Genomic DNA, 21,853 nt, shown 5'->3' on the forward strand with positions numbered 1-21,853 from the left:
AAAAGAAACTTGATCGAGCGTTAGATTAACTGACGGCTTTGGCCTTTTTCTAGGTCCCACTTTTTATTTGTTGCATAATACCACGTGGCGTCGAATCATTGGCCTTGAAATTCCCTTCGCATTCCACTTGATACTGGCCGCGTGTCTTTCTTTAATACTGACGTTTCCACCTTGGCGGGCCCATACTTTCTTCTCAAACCACGTGTCACCATGATACATGGATGGCTCTCGTTCATTCTCGCTATTTCGTGGGCATAAAGAGTGAGCACTTTACCCTTGCGAAATAGCGCTGACCGTTGGATCATCTCATAAGCTGATCGGCATTTAATCCTTTGAAAAGGCTCTTAGGAGGGGTGGGCCCACTGACTCATCGTGAACATGTGGCACCCTCTCACTTGCGGAGCTGACTTGTCACTCTGTCATTCGCCAGAAGGAAACCACGGGGGCCCCACTTTTATCTCAACAGCTCTATCATCCAGGTCATCATCATGACACGTGGATGGCTCTCGTTCATTCTCTTTATTTCGTGGGCATAAAGAGTGAGCACTTTACCCTTGCGAAATAGCGCTGACCATTGGATCATCTCATAAGTTGATCGACATTTAATCCTTTGAAAAGGCTCTCAGGAGGGGTGGGCCCGCTGACTCATCATGAACATGTGGCGCCCTGTCACCTGCGGAGTTGACTTGTCACTCTGTCATTCGCCAAAAGGAAACCACGGGGCCCCACTTTTGTCTCAACAGCTCTATCGTCCAGGTCATCATCATGACACATGGACGACTCTTGTTCATTCTCGCTATTTCACGGGCATAAAGAGTGAGCACTTTACCCTTGCGAAATAGCACCGACCGTTGGATCATCTCATAAGCTGATCGACATTTAATCCTTTGAAAAGGCTCTCAGGAGGGGTGGGCCCGCTGACTCTTCATGAACACCTGGCATCCTATCACCTGCGGAGCTGACTTGTCACTCTGTCATTCACCAGAAGGAAACCACAGGGCCTCAATAAATTGTTAACAGCTGTACCTGTCAGGTCATCTCCACCTGCGACCTGACTCACCTCTGGGGCCCACCTTTCAGCCTTAAATCCTGACCTGCTAACTGTTGTGATTTGTGCCACGTGCCACCATTTTACTCACTGTCAACAACCAGCTGGATCATCTATGTGGCATGCCATGTGGTTTTCGCTATTTCACAGGGTATAAACTACACGCAACTTTGCCTAGCGAAATAACGCTAGTCGTGGATCCATCCGCGAGATGTGCACTAGTTACTGGGCCCGACAACTTTAGAAGAAAAACATACAAGGCATAAAATTTTTCAATTGATCAATGTAACCGCCTAGGCAAATAACAAGGGGGGACACTTCCTACGACCCCACGACCCATAACTTAAGTGAATAAAGTAATGATAGATTAGAAACCAGAGGGTTTAAAACAAATAAGATAGGATCTAAAATAAAAAACCCTTAAACCCTTAAGGTCTAGAACAAAGCTGAAGCACTTGGAATTACACCCTACTCAAAAATTTCAACATACCATAGCCAATCATGGGAAAAGAAAAACCCAATTTTAATCAGTGATAATAGTGTGCAGACCTTATAGAGGTTTGGAACCATGGGATGACTGGCGGCTTGTTCGCAAGGACCATTTTGTTATGTGCCCACTTATTGGGAGATCTCAGATTATTATTTTGTGGTTCGTTGTATCATGGGTGATGAGGCAGCATGGCTGGCCTCAGGGGGTGTCGCAGGAGTACATAGCTTATGCGCATTATGCAGATGATGAGAGACAAGGATGGTCTCCACGGTTGTCCTATGCTTTGGATATGCAGGAGATGACTGGTCTATAGTGCCTTAGATGGGACTATATGGATGATGTTGCAGATGCAGGGGTATTTCCCCAGTATAGAGAGTGGTTCCAGCAGCATCCCTTTCCTAGGTTTATAGATCTAGGTGAGCAGGAACCTCATATAGAGGATATTGATGAGGATGCTCCTGCATCAAGACAGGGACATGGTCAGAGGCAGGGCCAGAGATAGAGAGCCAAGGCTCCGAGGTGGACAGGTGGTGATCTTGGTTCTAGTAGCAACAGGGTTCCAGTTGAGGGTGGACACCAGAGGGGTGAGGGTGGATCCCTTGGGAGAGTAGAAGTGAGATTGGGTGGAGCTGAGGAGGAGCGAGCAACTTTGAGATAGGTCTGGTAGCAGAGGGACGAGTAGGGTGGTACTGGAGGTGGAGATGGGGGTGGAGATCCTGTGAGAAAGTAGGGGACGGATGCAGGGTGGTCGATGAGAGCTCGTCTTGCAGAGGTGTAGTCACAATTGACAGTGGCTCAAACTCTATTGGCGGAGCAAGACCGATAGCTTGCAGAGGTGAGGGTTGAGCGAGATCATCAGCTTACAAAGTTGAGAGCAAAGTGCGATTGATAGCTAGCTGAGCTGAGAGTCAAGCATGATCGTCAAGTTGCGGTGATGAGAGCGGAGTGAGACACCCTCCAACAAGAGGTTTTGCATCAGAACAGTAGGGCAGCCTACTATGTTGCAGCATATAGCATGGCAGTTCCAGTAGCACATCACATGATCCCCTATTCACAATATATGGCATGCTCAGAGGGAGCTCGGGCACCTCGACAGGATCCTGGTCGTCAAGCTCCTCCTCCTCCACTAGGTGATGAGGGATAGGCCCAGAGCTAGATATTCTTTTTGTTGCTCGGATATATTTTTTTGTACACACCCATTTTTTTGTAGCCTATATGATTCTTGCTCTGGTGGGAGTTTGTATATGTCATTCGACATCATTTTGTACTCTTAGACTTGACATGATATATATATATATATATGAGATCCGATTTGACTTCATCGTACTTGTGTTTATTCATTTATGAGATGTCTTTTATATGCTTTATTCTATATGTATGCATTTCTTTTCAATATGAATGTATGTAATGAAAATGATTATAGATGTCTATTTTTGTTTCTTTTCATATGCAAATAAATGAATGAGTATCAGTAATGAGTAATGCAATGTTTTCATTTTTCTATGTAATAAGATAATTGCAGATGAGTGAATAATGAAATGTATGAATCTATATTAAATGTTTATGTATGCAGCTAAACATCTCAAAATAGAAATACTCAATCGAAGAAATGATGATAAATAGACCACTTAGCGTAAGAAATGATGATGCTTTCAACTCTCATTCAGAAGATAAAGAGATTATTACCATACCGAAATCACTCTAAATTCACAAAAATATAGAATGATATGCAAAATGATATGCGAAATGTAACCTAAACCTAGTCACTGGATGTCAGGTTTTCACCTGCTTGTTGATCAATGATAGTGCATGATTGAGCTACAGATGCCAATCCTTCCCAGATTTGTTCACTATTTGGTGCAAGATAGTCAATAGTTTTTTGTTAGATGCCTTAGCTTGTCCATTACCTTGAGTGTAATATATTGATGACCAGTGTTGTTTTATTTTGAATTTCTCACAAAGCTCATAAAAATCTTTATTCTTAAACTATCCTCCATTATCAGTCACAATGGACGAAGGTATCCCATACCTACAAATGATATAGTTTAGGATGAATAAGGCAACTTGTTTACTGGTTACTTTGATGAGCAGAACCACCTCTAACCACTTGGTAAAATACTCTGTGGCCATTATGATGAATTTATGTCCATTGGATGATGCGGGATATATCTGACCAATGAGATCAAAGGCCCATTGCTGAAAAAGCATGTATGAGATTTCCATGAAGCTGACATTTCTCACAAGTCTTAGCAAATTTGATGGCATCTTTTTCCATGTCTAGCCAGTAGTAGCCAGCTAGTAGTAGTTTCTGAGCTAAAGTAAGACCATTCGAATGAGATCCACAAATACCTTCATGGACTTCTGATAATGCATGTTTAGATTCTTCAGTTTCTAGACATCTAAACAATGTACCATCCAAACCTCATCTAAATAAATCATTATCTATGATAACATACCGTGAAGCGTTTCAAGTTAGGTTTCTTTTCTCATTACAAGTAAGGTTTAAGGGGATAATTTGGTCACGTAGATAGGAGTAGATGTGGCTATATCGAGATGAGTCATGTCCAATAATAGAATAGACTATTTGGGTCTCAGGGGAATCATAGGCCAGGTAATGTAACTCTTTCACCAGGAATTCAAAGTGAAAATTGGACTCTTGTAACTCAGGTATAGATGCCAAGGTGGCCATAGCATTGATTGCTCTATTTGCGGATCTAGGAATCTGTTGGAATGATACAAAAGAAAAGTACTTCTTAAGATCATCAACCATTCTCTTATAGGGCATCAGTTTCTCATCTCGATTCTGATATGTATCGTTGATTTGGTTAACTACCAGCTGAGAATCTCCATAGATATACAATTCAGCAACCTTCCATTCAACGGCTAGCTTCATTCCATTTACCAAAGGTTCATATTCTGCAATGTTGTTTGTGCAGGGGAATAGAATCTTCTAAGACTTTAGGATTGAATACTTTTGAGGATTAATAAACAATATTCGAGCACCAGAACCATTTTGGGTAAAGGGCCCATCAAAGAACATCTTCCAGGGTTGTTGACTAAGGTGCATTATTGATTCATTTGGAAACTCTATATGTAGCGGTTGAGTGTCCTCAAGCGGAGCTTCAACAAGTTGATCACCAATTACCTATCCTTTTATGGCTTTGCATTCCACATATTCAATGTCAAACTCTGTAAGGATCATGACCCATTTCACCAATATTCCTATAAGTGTTGCTTTATTGAGAAGATATTTGAGTGGATCAATTTTGGCCACCAGCTTGACTGAATGTGCTAGCATGTAGTGTCTCAGTTTTTGTGATGCAAAGACTAATGCCAAGCATTCTTTTTTTTATTATAGTGTAGTTCATTTCATAAGACACCAATGTCCTACTAATGTAATAAATAGCTCGTTCCTTTTTGTTGTCATCCTGTTGTGCCAGAAGTACCCTCAGTGATGAATCGATTGCTGATATATATAAGATTAGTGGTTTACATTGAATTGATGGCATCAATATCGGTGGATTTGATAAATACTCTTTGATTTGCTGAAGATGTTGTTCACACTGTTGATCCTAGCTGTATATTACTCCTTTTCTCAATACATTTGTGAAAGGTTGAGCTTTGTTTGCTAGTTCAGAAATGAATCTGCTAATGGATTGGAGACGTCCTTGTAGACTTCTCATTTGACTGATGTTCTTCGGAGGTGGCATTTCTATTATGGCTTGAACCTTCTCAGGATCAACCTTGATTCCCTTCTTTGAAATGATGTAGCCAAGTAGTTTACCAGATATCACTTTGAATGCACACTTCTTTGGATTTAATCAGAGTTTGAACTTTTCCATTCTGTCTAGTATAGGACCTAACTCTTAAATATGTGTTGATCTCTTCATAGTCTTCACTAAGTAGTCATCAACATAATCTTCCATATTCTTATGCATCATATCATGAAAAATGGTAGTAACTGCTCTTTGATAGGTTGCTCCTGCGTTCTTTAGCCCAAATGGCATGACGTTCCAGTAAAAGGTTCCCCATGCATAGGTGAATGTTGTCTTTTCTTGATCTTTAGGAGCTATTTTGATTTGGTTGTAGCCAGAGAATCTGTCCATTAGTGAGTACATCTCATATCCGACAGTCATGTTGACTATAATGTCAATGTTTGCTAATGGAAAGTCATCCTTCGGACATGCTTTGTTAAGATCTCTGAAGTCTTTGCAAACTCTGATAGATTTGTTTGCCTTTGACATAGGTACTATGTTTGAAATCTATTCGGCATAATCTATAGTCTGATGAATCCAACTTTGAGCAGTTTTTCTAGTTCAGCCTTGACTAATAGTGCTACATGTGGGTGCATCTTACGGAGTTTTTTCTTAACTGGTTTTACTCCTGGTGTGATTGAAAGATGGTGCATGATAAGATCAAGATCCAAGCCTAGCATATCAGAGTACGTCCATGCAAAGTTTATTTTCTTATCTGAGAATAGCTGAGTGAAATCCTTCAATTCTTCTATTGATAGTGATTGAGCTACATGAATGATGTGTGGTGTCTCTTGACTCCCAATGTTCACTGGCTGAGTTGACTCGATCAATAAGGAAGACCTCTCTTGGAAATGACTTGGCAATATCTCAAGTATCTCACCTTCAGGCACCTCAGAGAGGTTTTCACCTTTAGGTACGTCCTTTATTTTCTCTTTTTTAGATTCTAATACCGCTACAATGTGGTTTTCGCCATCAGATCTTTTATTTTTATTTTTCATGTTTTTGTGAATAAGATACTTGATATCCACTTCAGTCATATTTTTACTTTGTTAACTGGTGGAAGAGTCCATAGGTTCGACTGCATTGAGATAATAGGCTAATGTATAATCATTGGCAAAAATAGGTATATTCATGGGCTGGTTTTGTAAAGTACAATCAATCAATTCAGGATGTACTAATGATAAATTTTGGATAGGTTCAAGAGCATTCATGGTATCGTTATCACAGCGGTGGATCGAAAAGTCAAGTTCTAGAAGAATACCTTGTGTAAGTGTCTCGAGACTAGTAAGAGTCAGATCATGATTATTAAAGTTCACATTAATATTTAGTTGATCTAATCCAATAGACATACTTGTAACGTTGTTCACTATGCCAAACTGGACGTCATATCATGGTTTGACAATGATAAGATTAGTTGACAAATTTTCATTGTTTGTATCAAATGATTTCAAATTTGAGGCTAAGTAGATATTGTCTTGAATAAGACTACCATCAGAGTCATCGGATAAAGTTTTCGAGTCTTGTTCAAGTGATTTAGTAAGTGTATGTATCGTATCAACACCAACATCTTTAATACTACAAGTTCCTTCATGTTGTGGCTCATTTGTCATTTGTATTTGACATGCCTATTGACATGATCTTGATGTTTCTATGATTTGTTGTCATCTACTCCATTCAGCTTCTTCTGGGCTGATAACTGGTTCTTGTTCTGTAGCTTCCAATTCTTCTTGTGTAGTTCTATACCTGATTTGTTCTGTTTTAGGATAGGGGTACATAGATGAGAAGCTTTCTGGTATTCTTCCTTCTTTCAATCCTTGTTCATAATTTGCTTGTCTCTTTTGTCTAATTTCCTGTATTTCTTTCTCTAGTTTTATGCACATTAGCTCTTGAGTATCATCTATGACACCGCTAGACTCTTCTGGAGTTTCTATAGTGGACGTGTCTGAGAGGTGGTCAGGACCCCATTCATACTCGTTTGAGTCAGTCTCTAAATCATCTACTTGCTGCGTACCAGTATATGTGACTGGAACTTTTAGTGGTGAAAACAATTCTCTGATTCTTACTACTTCAAATCTTATATTTTCTGGGACCTCAACTTCTTGTATTATTGTAGCTGTCACCATCAAAGCTTGAGCACTGACTATTTCTTCTTTCTTGACTGCTGATTCCTCTTTCTCTATTCTACACTCTGGTTTTGTTTTTTGAGTGTATACTTCCTGTAATGTTGAAGGCGATATCCTTTTCTACCACTTAGACTTAGAAACATGTTTTTGGTCTGATGTCTTTTTCGGATTGTATCCCAGTCTGGCCTTATAATTTGTGGTTTTTTTTGCAGCTGAATTAATTCAGTAATACCTTCCTTTTGTTACCCCAGAGGACCAGTACCTAGATATCCCATGTGTCGAATCATTTTGTAGCCAGGACCATATTGGTTTGAGGAAACCTCACAATGTCCTACCTCCTCATTTTGACTATCTTCCTTAAAGAGCCAGTTAAGAAAAACATCCTCTTCTATTTCATCCACCAGGGAGGTAGAGGACTATACAAAGAGACCATCATACATGGTATTCAGAGCTAAAGCTTGTGTTCTCATAGCCTCTGATGGCTTTCCCAACTATTTTGGTGATGGAGGCAGAGAAACTAATGAAATTATTGGTTCTATCTTGTAGCCATCCATGTCGGTATTTGTAATCTTCAATCTCTTTTCTAAGTCTTTCATCAGTGTTTCTGGATCTTCATTTGTAGAGGCTGCCCTATTATGAGGCACAAAAGTATCTAAACCTTTTGCCAATGCATTATAGATGACATTCATATCAACGGGAATACTGACTTTTGTTCCATTATAAGGAAACTTTAAGCATTGATGGTATGTTGATGGAACTGCCTTCATTTCATGAATCCATGACCTGCCCAGTAAGATATTGTATGACAAAGGAATATCAAGTGCTAGGAAAAGGACATCTCTTTCTACAGGTCCCACTCTGATTGGTAATGACACCAAACCTTTCAAAGTCCTTTCTTCTTCATCATAAGCTTTTATTGTTATTTTCTTGCTGGGATCAATGTCATTTTCAGAGAATCCTAGTTGTGTAAGCAGACTGTAAGTACAGATATTCAACCCCGTGCCTCCATCTATCAAAACATGTTTGACTCTATGTTTGTGGATCATGGCTTCAATATGAAATGGTTGGTTATGTGGATGGTTTAGTGAGTTTTCATCTTCTTCGGAGAAGGTCAAATAGTGAGGTGAAGTCAGATGACCCACCATAGACTGAAACCGATCAATGTTTAAATCTTTTGGAATGTTAGTAGTGAGCAAGGCATTCTCTAGGATCTCTTTGTGAGCAGTTGAGAGTTTTAGCAATTCAAAGATTGAGATTTGAGCATTTATCCTTTTTAATTGTTCAACAATGCTATATCCAGAAGATGATGATGAAGTTAACCTTTTAAATTTGTCCAAGGTTGATTCTTTCTATTTGTTTGACAAGGCTTGTGGGTTCGATGTTGCTTGAGCCAGGTTGGAAGAACTAGCCCTTTGGAGAGTGACTTTCTTCTAAGAATGGGTCAGAGCTCTTGCATATTGTGATTCATTTGGTTTATCTTGGACTATAATCACATTGCAATATTCCAAGTGGGAAGGCTCAATCATGTTGATAATGTTGTCCTGATTGGTATAAGTATAATTTACCTTGGCACCTCCTTTGGTCTTTGAAGAATCACCTTGTTCGTAAATAGGCAAAGGGTCCTTAAATGCTTTATGATCTACATTGGTCGGGTGATTCCCAACAAAAACTTTACCAATGTCTATGAGATCTTGAATCTCATGTTTTAGCTTCATGCAATTGTTTATGTTATGACCTTTATTCTAATGGAAGTCACAGTATTCATTTTCTCTCCACCATCTCGGTTTGACTTCTGGATCATATGGTCTGGACTTATCTAGTAGCATTATCGAGTTGTTTTCCAACAAAGTTTTGAAAGCGGATTCATATGATTCTTTGAGAGGAGTAAAATCACGCTTAGGTTTAGAGAGCCAAGGCTTTTCTTTGAACCATTCTTTTATTTTCTTTGGTGGATTTTCTACTGTAGTCTCAACAACTTTAAGTGCTTGTGTACCACTAGCCAAGTTGAATATTGTGGGCTTTGAGTTAGTTTTAACAGTATCTACTACTCCATCATTAGAAACATTCTTGTTGTTGTCTTTTCCAAATTTCCAATACTTGTTCTTCTCTTTAGAGCTAGATCCTGGTTGTGTTTCTTTCGAAGGTGAGATAACTCCCTTCTTTATGAGCACATCTTCCATTTGAATGGCATTATCTACCATTTTGTTAAATGATGGGTGTATTTGCATTTGTATACTATACTTCGGTTCAAGGACCAAGTTATTGACAAATATATTGATTTTCTCAGAGTCTGGGATAGGTCAAGAATACCTAGAAAACATCTCTCTCAAGCGTTGGAGAGAAGTAAGAAGAGGCTCCCCTATTTTTTGTTTAGTATTGCAAAGCTTGATCATAGTCATAGGATGTTGAATGTTGTATGAGTATTGTTGTAAAAATAGTTGGATTAGTTCTTCAAACATTTTTATTCCTTTGGATAGACTTGAGAACCATTCCATTTCTTGACCCCCTAAACTCCTTGGGAAAAGGTGCATGAGGTACATTTGATTGTGCATGAACTCCATACAGGAAGCACAAAAATCTCTGACATGATCTTGAGAATCCGAGGTACCATCATATTTGTCAAATTTTGGGATTTCAACTTGTGAAGGAAATGGAGGCATGTATAGATTGTTGTCAAATGGAAAGGGACATATTGTTTCCAGAGAATATTATTTTGGGGACTTATCCTTATTCTTCAATTCTGTGACCTCCATCTATATACCATGAGTATAGGTGATTCTTCCTTTTTAGTAACGAGTGTCTGGACATCATATCTAGTAGGAAGTTTAGCACCTTGTTTTGCTAGTTCTAAGAAATAGTCTTCCTTCTCTCGATCTAGGATAGTTTTCATCATTTTTCTAAAGTCTTTGTCCTTTTGACAATCAAGAATATCTTTTTCTGGGGGTTCTATGTCTTCTTCAGCTTCACTTGATGAGGAATCATTATCATTTTTGGGAATGTTATTATCGTCCTTGTTTCCATCATTATGTTTCATCTCATACATAGTGGGAGATTCAGGCTCATCAAAAATTGGTCCGCTTGATGAGGACGATATGGAAGTGAGTGGATCCTTCACGTAGAATGGATTATGTTGATATTTGCAGGGTTGTTCTTTTCCTTTGACTTCTTTCTTACGAGAACTCCTAGTTTGTGTAGGCATTTTTATGGATTAGTGTGACCTAAAGTAGTTTGTGATGCAGAGGTCAAGATCAATTTCAGAGCTAGTTGTTCTATTAAAGTATTGTTTGAGAGAAACAACTAAGATTCAGTCTGGTTTCAAGAAAGATCTATCATGTATAAGATGTCTATCTAAGTTAATTCTAAGAGTAGTGTAAGATTTGGTCTGGTTTCAAGAATGATCTGTCCTGTGTAAGACATTATCTAAGTGACTTAAATTTGATAGGTAGTTGATTGAACTAGCTAAAAGATGATCGACCAAATCGTGCAACACAAATGGCAGAGGTACACTGTCTTGATCTGTTTATGCTTAGGATGATGATAACCATGATTATGTTTGTTGTAGACTATTTTTAGGCAAGTTTAACTGTTCTATTCTGACAAAACCAAAGACTTGTACGATAGGGTTTTCTAAGCCGGATGACAATTTAGCAGCTACAGGATGACAATAATTCTATTTTGTACAAGTTTCTGCCTTGTAGCATATGACAGAGGGGTATTCACAGGATGATAAAAGACTTAGGGTAGTTCTGTTTCATATGACAAATGACAAAGAGCCAGACGACAGATGAAATGACTCATACGACATAGGATTTGATATAGGATGACAAATGAAAAAACTCATACGACATAGGATGTAATGTAGGACAAGAAATCACATGACTCGTATGACACAAGATGTGGTGAAGGATGACAATTTGGCAGATTCATATGACTATTCACAAAGCAGAGACTAAAAATTATGAGTTTTTTCGATTGCTGAGTATGACAACTGAGTATGACCAATTCTGAGATGGACTAATTTTGGACAAGGATAGATTAGTTTTGAATAGAATTTTGATTTTAGGATGGACAAGTTCTAACACGGACAGAGTTTTGACTTAGGATGAACTAGTTCTAACATAGACAAAGTTTTGACTTAGGATGAACTAGTTCTAACACGGACAGAGTTTCAACTTAAAATGGACAAAGTTTCTAATCACTAAGTTGGTTTCTTGTCTTCTCCAATTTTGGTATTTCAGTTTTTCTTTCAAGGATGGAAACACAGAAAACATGTAGTATGAATAGTAACTCCAATCACAACATGCAAACCCTAAGGAATTTGGTGAGGAAAGAAAAACCTTTGCTTGTAGACCTAGGTACACACCCATTAGCTAATCAGAATACAACTGCTGAGTCTCACGCAATGGATTCTCAACATCGTATTATCCAACTCCAAATGCTAATGGGGGCACAAAATGACAAGTATCTTGGGAGAGATACTATCTTTCTTACACAAAGATTATCCCCCTTTCGGAGATGAACCGGGTAGCTTCTATTTTTAATTGGAACTAGTAAGGGATCCGTTCAGCACGTCGAGGTATAAACTCAATTAAGAGGTCTCCCAACCTTGAAAACCAAGGTTTAATATACTCGAAGGTATGGAGGAGAGTTATTCCCGAGCACTGTCCTTGACTTGATTTTCATCAAATCACATTTATTTTATATTGGGTTGGAGTACTTGGTGTTTAGCCATTCCCACTTAGGTTGTTCCCCTCACATCGGTCATAACGGCTTTAAGAGTTTTTCAACCCCTCGGGAGGGCAAGCCTGCTAAAGATGTACAAATCTCAAACAAAGAAAAAGCCTCAAGGGTCTAGAAATTTGATTGTCTATAAAAAGACAAGAGCATACTCTCCTACCTCTCAGAATCTTCTAAAAACACAAAATACGGATTTGTTCTTTAACCAGATAGCAATTTAGGTTCTTAAAAATGAATTTAAAGAATACATGATGTTTAGTCGATTCTCCTCAGGCAACCTGCAAAGACAACAAATCAGTAGTCATATTGTCTTTGTGCGACAAGCATATTCTTTGACAAGTGTTCTGCAAAAACTGATTAAGCTGTGAAAAGTTTTGAGATAGACAGATGAATAGTCAGGGTCAGTCGTTAGAATAATCAATAAAAATCATGAAATTTTGCCCTTTTTAACCAGAAAACATAGAGTCGTACGAAAGAGTTTTATCTCATATGATGCAAGATTCCCTCTCGTATAATATAGAATTCCTTCTCGTACGATACCTGCAGTTTGTCATTTCAGCCTGTGAAAATTGTCGTACGAGATGTACAGACAAAAATCCAAAAAATCTGAAATCTGGAAAATAACAAAAAAAAAATAGCGGTCAATCTTGGAGGCTGAAAAATGTAGTCTTTTGCCCCACGGTGGGTGCCAGAGATGTGTGTGTGAAAAAGTGGTCTATAGCTATAAGCACAACACTTCAATTAAGTTATTATATGTATGGTTAGTAATCAATAATCAATAAGTAATAAACCATAATAAAGCGACTAATTGCCTTCTAAAAGATGTGAGTATAAGATTGCTCTCAAATTTTTATAAGCAATACTAGTGACTAGACTACACCAAGGCGAAGGATTTAATCTATATGATATTTAACTATATGGATGCAAAATGGATGAATAATTCAAGCAAATAACGAATTCAAGCAATATGGATGAGTAAAACTAAGTATGGATGCAAATAATCTAAAAAGCACAATGATCTTCAATGACTCCAGAATGAAATTAGCATGATAATAATCTCCAAGCGTGTTCTCAAAAATATCTGGGGTGAATTGAATGAGAGCTGAGGATTGAATTTATAGAGAATTACAAAAGAAAAGCTCAATTTAGGATTAATTGAAAATAATTGAGAAATCAGGTTTAGTTAACCTTGAGATAGATTCCAATTATAGTTTAATTGAAATGCATTCAAATAAGAAGTTCAAGTTGCATTAGAAATAAGGTTTAATTAATTCCATGCATTTATGATAAAAATAGATAATTCCATGCATATATTTGATTTATTCAAGAAAAAGGTCTTTTCAATACAACTGAACATCTTTTTCTGAAAAGATTTGAGTTCCAATTTTAGAGAATAATTCAATAATTCAATTTAATTGCTTTTTTGATTTCAAGTTCTAAATTTAGAAAAAGAAATAATATCTCAAGTTTGATTTCTCTCTTAATTCAATTATTTTTGTTTAATTTCAATCCAACTCTTGCTCTGTGATTAATTCTTCTTTTGTAATAAATTAATTCCTTTTGCATGATTAAATGGCAAATTAATTAATTAATTAAATATGCAAGGACATTTAATAAATTAAAATAGGATAATTGATCAAAATGATATTCTTGGAAATGATTCAATTAATTAAATAAATATTTAATTCATATTGAGTAATTGATTTGCCATGTGATATTCGATGATTAAAGAATTAATAATGTGCTCAAGGTTGATTTAGTTGCCTTTGGTTAGGACCTTGGTGATGTTGTCAAGATTAGGGGCCCATGGTTTAGATGACCATTTTTAGGGTATTATAGTGGACAGTGAAGTTTTTATCCTATGGCCCAAAGATGAGTATCACTAAGCCGTGTGGGCTAAGAAAGGAGTGCTCAAGGAGTGGGAGGATGTTATCCCACATAGCTAAACATACACTCCAAACTTAACGCAGGACAAAATGAAATTTGAGGCAAGACAAAATGAGGGTGGGCCAATAAAGGAAGAGAAGAATGTTAGGGTTCAAGAGCACATTGATCAAAGTAACTAGCAATCATCTAAGGCTGGTATTATCTCTACACATTGATGGTAAGGGGTAGAATATGGTAGCGATGGAGGATTAGATCAAAGTGTAGAAATTATTCAGTTTTATACCTCAAAATGTGATCTCAAGATGTGAGAGTATGCAAGGCTATTACAGTGATGTGCTTTTTGTGCTTAACATGTCTTTAAACACATCCTTGTATGCACATAAATATTATTTGTAGAAAATATGAGGCCCATGCTATGTGTAGTTGTGCTTACTTACACTGAAGATCATAATGTCTAGACAAGGCATGGCTATAGTCTAAGAGTAATCTATTGGAGCCTTTGGTGTGGAGTTGGGTGATGTTCCACTCTGCAAGTGGCACTAGATCTATATGAGCAAAGGGCGGCCTACATGGAGTAAAAGGGAGTCATTGATAGTGACCTATTCAAATGCATACTTCCTCATGAATACCTTGATCCACATTCTTGTGAGAAGAAATAACTTATGCAGAAAATGAGGAAGAAGTGATAGGTAATTTACCCTCCAAAAGGGGATCTTTGCTTTTTTTGAGCCAAAAAAAGATGCAAAGATAAAGTCATTTTTTGACTTTCAATGAAATGGAATTTTTTTTAGTTTTCCAGGCAAAGAGAAAAGTAGGCTCCTGTAGCAAGTGGACAATGAACCAAAAATGGCAAACATTGGAAAAGGAAAAAAGAGTGAGTTGACATCTCTCTAAAGGGGCTTTTTCATTTTTTTCTTTTTCAATTTTTCTAGCAAGGTGTATAGGTGCAATTTTTAGCAAATTTTGAAGGAAGAGGAGTTGATTCAAAGTTGCAGATCAAGATTTGAAGAGAGGTCTCTTTCTGAGATTCCTTTAGGGATTCATTAGGGTTTTCTTCTATCTAGTGTATATCTCTCTCTTCTTCCTTTTTGTAGAAAACATTGGATGTAGGTTTTTCGGGAAGCAAGGCTTCCATGTATAGTGCAAGTTTTAATGCTAGATAGAGCTTGTTTTATTTTAGTTTGTAGTATCTTGATTTTCAAACAATTTGTAACCAAAATACAAGCATATTTAAAGGTTTTAATGTAGATGTATCTCTTATTTATTCTCTATTTTATGAAATGAAATGATCAAGGGTCTTTTGTTTTATCTGTGCAAGTCAGGTGTATATCTTGTTGTTTGCTTCTCTTCAAGGAGGATATTAATTTGCTTCTTCAAGGTATAGAAATAGTGTTGTGTATACATGAGATTCTCAAGTATGGTTGTTGGTAGAACTAGAAGGGACAATGTTGATGTAATGCACTAACATTTCAAGTTGATTGGTTGCATGTTACCTTGTTTGGATGTCAAATCTACATATTGTGAAGTTAACTCTACTGCCCATACAAGGCATTGATCATGGAGTTATTTTCAATTTTCAGAACCATTTCATATTTAAAATCTCTTTTAATTTCTGCATTTCTTTTTGCATTAGGACTAGGAGTAGTGTAGAAACCCCCCCTCCTCAATGAAGTGCATAGATGATTAGAAACTAAGGTTAAAGCCAAAACTAGGAGTTAAACCATCTTCCTTACTACATTTTCATTGAGATGATCTACAGTAAATGTAATGTCCTGAGTATTTTGAAGTTGTTAGTTGTTTTGACATTGCATAGGTTCACCTGCCTTGGTCTCACAAAGCCAAAAGAGTAGGAGATCTCAGTCTTCTGACTGAATCTTGTTGAGCTGGCCAAATGCTTCCCTGAGTTTGTCGATAAGTTAGTGGAAATACCTCTAGGACTTAGGGACTATCAGTTTGGGAGCCAACAACAAATATAATCCAATCAAATAATTCCCAACCACTGAGGAATAATAACTCGGAACAAAATCATACACTCCTTAGAGAAATGATTGAATCAACACTTAAGAAACTGATCCAAACAAACTTGATAACCTTGAAGTGAAACCTTATGAGATAGGATCATTTAGACCACCCTGATGGAATAATAATGATTTTCATGATTATCACCAAGCAAAGGGTCAAAAGACATCTAACCTCTATAGGCTCAAAAACTTGATTCAAGACCTCATTGACCAAGGGGACATAACTATGGAAAACACTAAGGAGACCTCTAACATAGATCATACAATTTTTAACAAACCTTTTGTCAATTATGATATGGGAAAATCTTCAAGTTATAAGTCGCAAGATAACAAGGAAATTTATACCAAGGTCTCGTATGACTATAAAATCAATAATATTAGTCAGGCTAACAAAAAAATGGCGACCATTATAATTAAACCAAAGAATCCTGATTGTGGAGTTATCACTCATCATTTAAAAGTTTCACTTCAAGGAGCTCCTTCATATCCTCCTCCATCAATGGGGAACTACAATGTCATTGATCAATTGAAAGGGACCCTTGCATAAATATCAATTTTTGAGTTGCTATGCATATCCCCCACTCATAGAGTGATCCTAGACAAAACTCTTTGTGTGTTTGTTGTACCCAAAGATATTGTTAAGGAGAATTTTCAAGCTATGGTGGGAAACTTATTGGATGCTTCTTGTGTTTCCTTTACATAATAGGACATTCCAGCACACAAACCATCACAAAATGACTCTTTATATTTGGAATTCTTTGTTCACAAGAATAAGATACAAAGAGTATTTATAGATGGCAAAGTCATACTTAGCATATGCACTTTAAACTTAGTCAAAGTTGTGGGATATTCAGGACTTAGCATTGATCCCTCCAAGAAGATAAACATCAAATCTTTATGATGAGAAATTCTCATTGAAAGGTGTGATCACTCTGCTTGTATAGGTTGGGCCAATGACAACAGACACTTTTTCTAGGTCCTAGACTGAAAATTCAGCTATAATATGTTATTGGGACGACCATGGATCCATGCCATGTAAGAAGTCCTCTCTACTTTCCATCAATATGTAAAATTTCTCTACAAAGGCATTGATATTATGATACAAGGTGGCCCAGACCCATTTAAGCACTATAACAACTTGAAAGCGAGCACAAAAAATCAAGTCTGATAAATCAAGAATCTCTCCTAAATTCACTATTGGGATCCTTTTCAAACATAGATACATCCACACCCTCCACATCCATGTGTAATGCAAAACTTCAAATCAAGGACAAAGGATGTGGGAACATTCAAGAGCATTTTGTGTTGGTCAATTTCCCTTATCTCTGAAGTCTTTTTGGAGACTATCATCAAACTCTATTAATAAAGGTGCAAAGAAAAAGAAGTGGTCTTGTACTCACCCTCTTCCTCTTTTGTTAAATAGGGAGAATTAAATGAGGAATCCTTGGAGGAAGATGTATGTTGATGGCTATATAAATATGAAGAAGAAAATCCATCAGTTCAACTCCTTGTGGACCAATATGGAAAAGGTTTTATAATTTTATAGAGACATGGTTACAATGGTACTACAAACCTTGGGGCACAACATCAGGGTGTCATAGAGCCAATATTACCAATAAAGAACATAAAGAACCAAGTCTTGGGGTATGGAGGGATAGAAAACAAAGCTCCAAGTCAACTAACAAGTCAATAACACCAAACGATCCCTTTGTTGCACCATCTCTTCCCAAACAAATTACCTTGACTCCAGAATAGGGGCCAAATATCCATGAAGTCACAGACACTCAAACACCCTATAGTGAATGAAGTGATGAGAATGCTTCAAGAAGACTTGAATCAACATATCGAAAATAAGTAGCATTAGTAGTCTATGTGATCCCAACCAAGTTTATTGAATCAGATAGAATAAATTTGGACCTAGAAAAGGAATTCCACGCTAGACATCAAAACATTTGTATTACTCAAATGAAGATAGGATCTTCTAGTCATAGATGGATGTCTTTAACATAAATGACACAAGGACCTTCATCATCACCTATCGAGGGAATAGATAAAGAAGTATTATCTAACATGAAAACATACATAGAAGAGGAAACACAACCTCCTAATCATAGTAGTTTCAATGGTGTGGGCATGTTGCTTAATCGTTAGTTTTCACAAGAGGAGGGCATCCCTTATGAAGACAAATAAATTGACCAAAATTCATGGACTAACAACACAGATACTCACATATGTACTATAACTGATGCATCCTATTCTGATGGGAGTAAATAACTTTATCTCATATTTCCATATCTCATATATTGGGGACAACAAGATAGGCCACACCTAGATTTCTTTGAAAATGATAAAGCAATTGCTGAACTCTTGGGTGCTAGGGAAGGACTGTTGTATGGGGATCATAAAGCAAGATTTTCAATTGATATTGATAGAGCCACATATTTTGGGGAAGAAAGACCATCCTCAAATCAAGGAGACCTGAAGAAAAATGGCAGAAGGTTTGATGAATAGTCAAATCATTCTACAAGATTATATAGCTTGCCAATTGATCAAGAGAGGTCAACATTACTAGTGGAAAAATTAGAAGAATTCAATATCAGTGATAGTCAAAATGTGAGAAAATTTCACCTAATTGAGTTATTAAGATTCGATGAGAGAGAAAGGTTCATTCAATTTTTCAAGGAGAGATAGATAAAATTCACTTGGTCATGTGTTGATATGCCTGGCTTGGACCCAAAACTTGTCTTACATCAATTACCACTACTCCTATAAGAAAAGCCCTATGAACAAAAACTTAGAAAAATGCACTCCCACATAACTCTCTTGGTTAAAGTAAAATTGCACCCCTAGATAGCTCTCCTAGTTAAAGTAGAATTGTAAAAATTATTGGATGTAGGATTTATAAGACCTATAGATTGTGCTGAGTGGATCTCTAACCTTGTGCTAGTGACAAATCCTGCCAAATTTATTCACATTTGCACTAATTTTAGAGACCTAAACAAGGCTTTCCCAAAGGATGAATTTACCCTACCAAATATTGACATAATAGTTGATCTCATAGTTGGCCAAAAAATGCTATCATTGATGGATAGTTTTTTGGGATATAACCATATTCAGATGGCCCCCAAGGATCAATATAAGACTACATTCAACTACCCATGGGAAAAATATTGTTGGAATATAATGTTGTTTTGACTAAAAAATGTCAGTGCCACTTATCAAATAGCTATGAAAAAATTATTACATGACATGGTACATGATATCATGGAAGACTATGTTGACGATTTATTAGAAAAATCCAAAACTAGAAATAGTTACCCTGAGGTCCTAGCTAAAATATTTGATAGACTTTAATAGTACAAGGTTTGGTTAAATCCAAAGAAATGTCTCTTCGGGGTCACAATGAAGGCACACTCTTGGGGTTCATAGTTTCTAATAGGGGTATTGAATTGGATTTGGCTAAAGTAAAGGCTATTTTAGAAATGCCACCATCCTCCAATCTGAAACAACTAAAAAGTTTACAAGGGTAGCTAAAATCCATCAAAATATTCATAGCACAACTTGCCGATAAATGTCAACCCTTCCAGTATTTATTGAGGAAAGGAGTCACCTTCAAATGGACAGAAATATGTCAAGAAGATTTCCAAGTCCTAAAGGATTACCTTCTATCACCACTAGTACTAGTGCCCCCGACACCGGGAGAGCCCTTGTTACTCTACATCTCTGCAATGAATTCATCCTTGGGAGTGCTATTGACACACCATGATGATCAAGGGAAAGAATGAGATATTTATTATTTAAGTAGAGCATTGGTGGGATATGAGTTGAACTATACTCCTATAGAAAGGGAATGGGATATGAGTTGAACTATACCCCAATAGAAAGAGAATGGGATAGAGTTGAACTATACCCATATAGAAAGAGCATGTTTAGTAGTGATCTTTGCATCTCAATAAAATTTACATAAAGTGGAACTCATAGCTAGCATCGACCCCCTCAAGTATCTCTTAAGTAAAGCTATGCTAACATGAAGATTAGAAAAAATGATCATGATCCTTAGTGAGTTTGATATTGAATATGTACTTAGTCACAAAGTAAAACTCATAGCTAGCATCGACCTCCTCAAGTATCTCTTAAGTAAAGATACATTGACCTAGAGATTAGAAAAATGGGTCATGATCCTCAGTGAGTTTAATATTGAACATGTTGACTAAAAAACCATCAAGGGATAAAGTATGGTAGACTAGTTGGCAAAATCTCCTCTTCAAGACAATCATCCCCTGTTGATAGACTTTCCTGATGAGTTGGTATTTACCTTGGAAGCCCCTACAAAGTGGAAAATGTACTTTGAAGGGTCATACACTAATCATGGAGTAGGAGTGTGCATCCTCTTTGTGACACCTCAAGGTGATTGCATTCAGAAGTCTTACCGAATCAATTTCCCTTGTACAAATAACATGGTAGAATATGAGCCCCTCATCACAAGAATTTGCACTACAGTACAATAGAAAATCATAGACTTGCATGTGCATGGTGACTCACAACTCATAATTAATCAGGTCAATGATGATTATGCAAGCAAGGATGTCAAGTTGATGCCCTATAAATGAGTGGTGGATGATTTTAAACAATATTTCAGTAATATTGTCTTTGAGAAAATCCCTTGAGTATAGAACAAAGCGGATGATGCCATGGCAACTATAGGATCTCTTCTAGATATACCTAATAATGTCACACATTTTTAATTTCTATTAGAACAATTAATGATACCATCATATGAGATCCCTCAATCAGAATGTGTATGTGTGATAACTGGTCCTAAATTCCCATGGTATAAGGACATATATGCATACCTCCATAATCAATACATATCTCCTAATCTCTCCTGTAATCAATGCAAAACTTTAATGAGGCAAGAATATAGATATGTCATTATTGTAGACATTTTATACCAAAAAATCCTAGATGAAACACTCCTTCGATGCCTTGACTATGAAGAAGTACATGATGGAATATGTGGTGCTCACTCTATTGGATTGGCCTTAGCTAAGAATGTGCATAGGATATTATTGGCCAACCATGGAAGAAGATGCTTACAAATATGTGATTTAGAATGTAGATAGTGTTAAATACACATGGATCTCATTCATGCTCTTGCATAGGATCTCTAGCCTATCACATCACCATGGACATTTTCATAGTGGGGACTAGACCTTGCGGGGAAGATCAACCCCACCTCTTCTAATGGACATAAGTATATCTTGGCTACTACTGAATACTTTACTAAATAGGTAGAGGCAATTTGTCTTACATACACAACCAGTAAACAAATAGAAAAGTTTCTCCTCAACTACATTATTTGCTAGTATGAAATCTCGGTGTGCATAATCATAGAAAATGATCGCCCTTTTAAGAATTAGGAAGTGTAAGAGCTTTGTGATCAATTCCATATTCAAAATCACTTCACCACTCCTTACTATCCTCAAACCAACTACCAAGAAAAAGAAACAAATAAGACCATGCTAAAAGTCCTCAAGAAGTTGTTAATAAAGTTGAATGAGATTGACACTTATAGTTGAATCTTGCTCTATAGGCCTATAGAACATGTGTCTATATAACCACAAGTGCTACCCAATATTCCTTGGTCTTTGGGTTAGAATCTATTCTACTTATTGAAGTAGAGCTACCCTCTGTTTGTGTCTCCCTATGACATATCATTTCATAAGAAGATTATAGAGGACAGATCATAGGAATTGGATATCCTTGATGAGAAGAGACAAAGAATGTTGAAT

This window comes from Cryptomeria japonica, chromosome 7 (assembly GCF_030272615.1).
Source record: "Cryptomeria japonica chromosome 7, Sugi_1.0, whole genome shotgun sequence".
Classification (NCBI taxonomy): domain Eukaryota; kingdom Viridiplantae; phylum Streptophyta; class Pinopsida; order Cupressales; family Cupressaceae; genus Cryptomeria; species Cryptomeria japonica.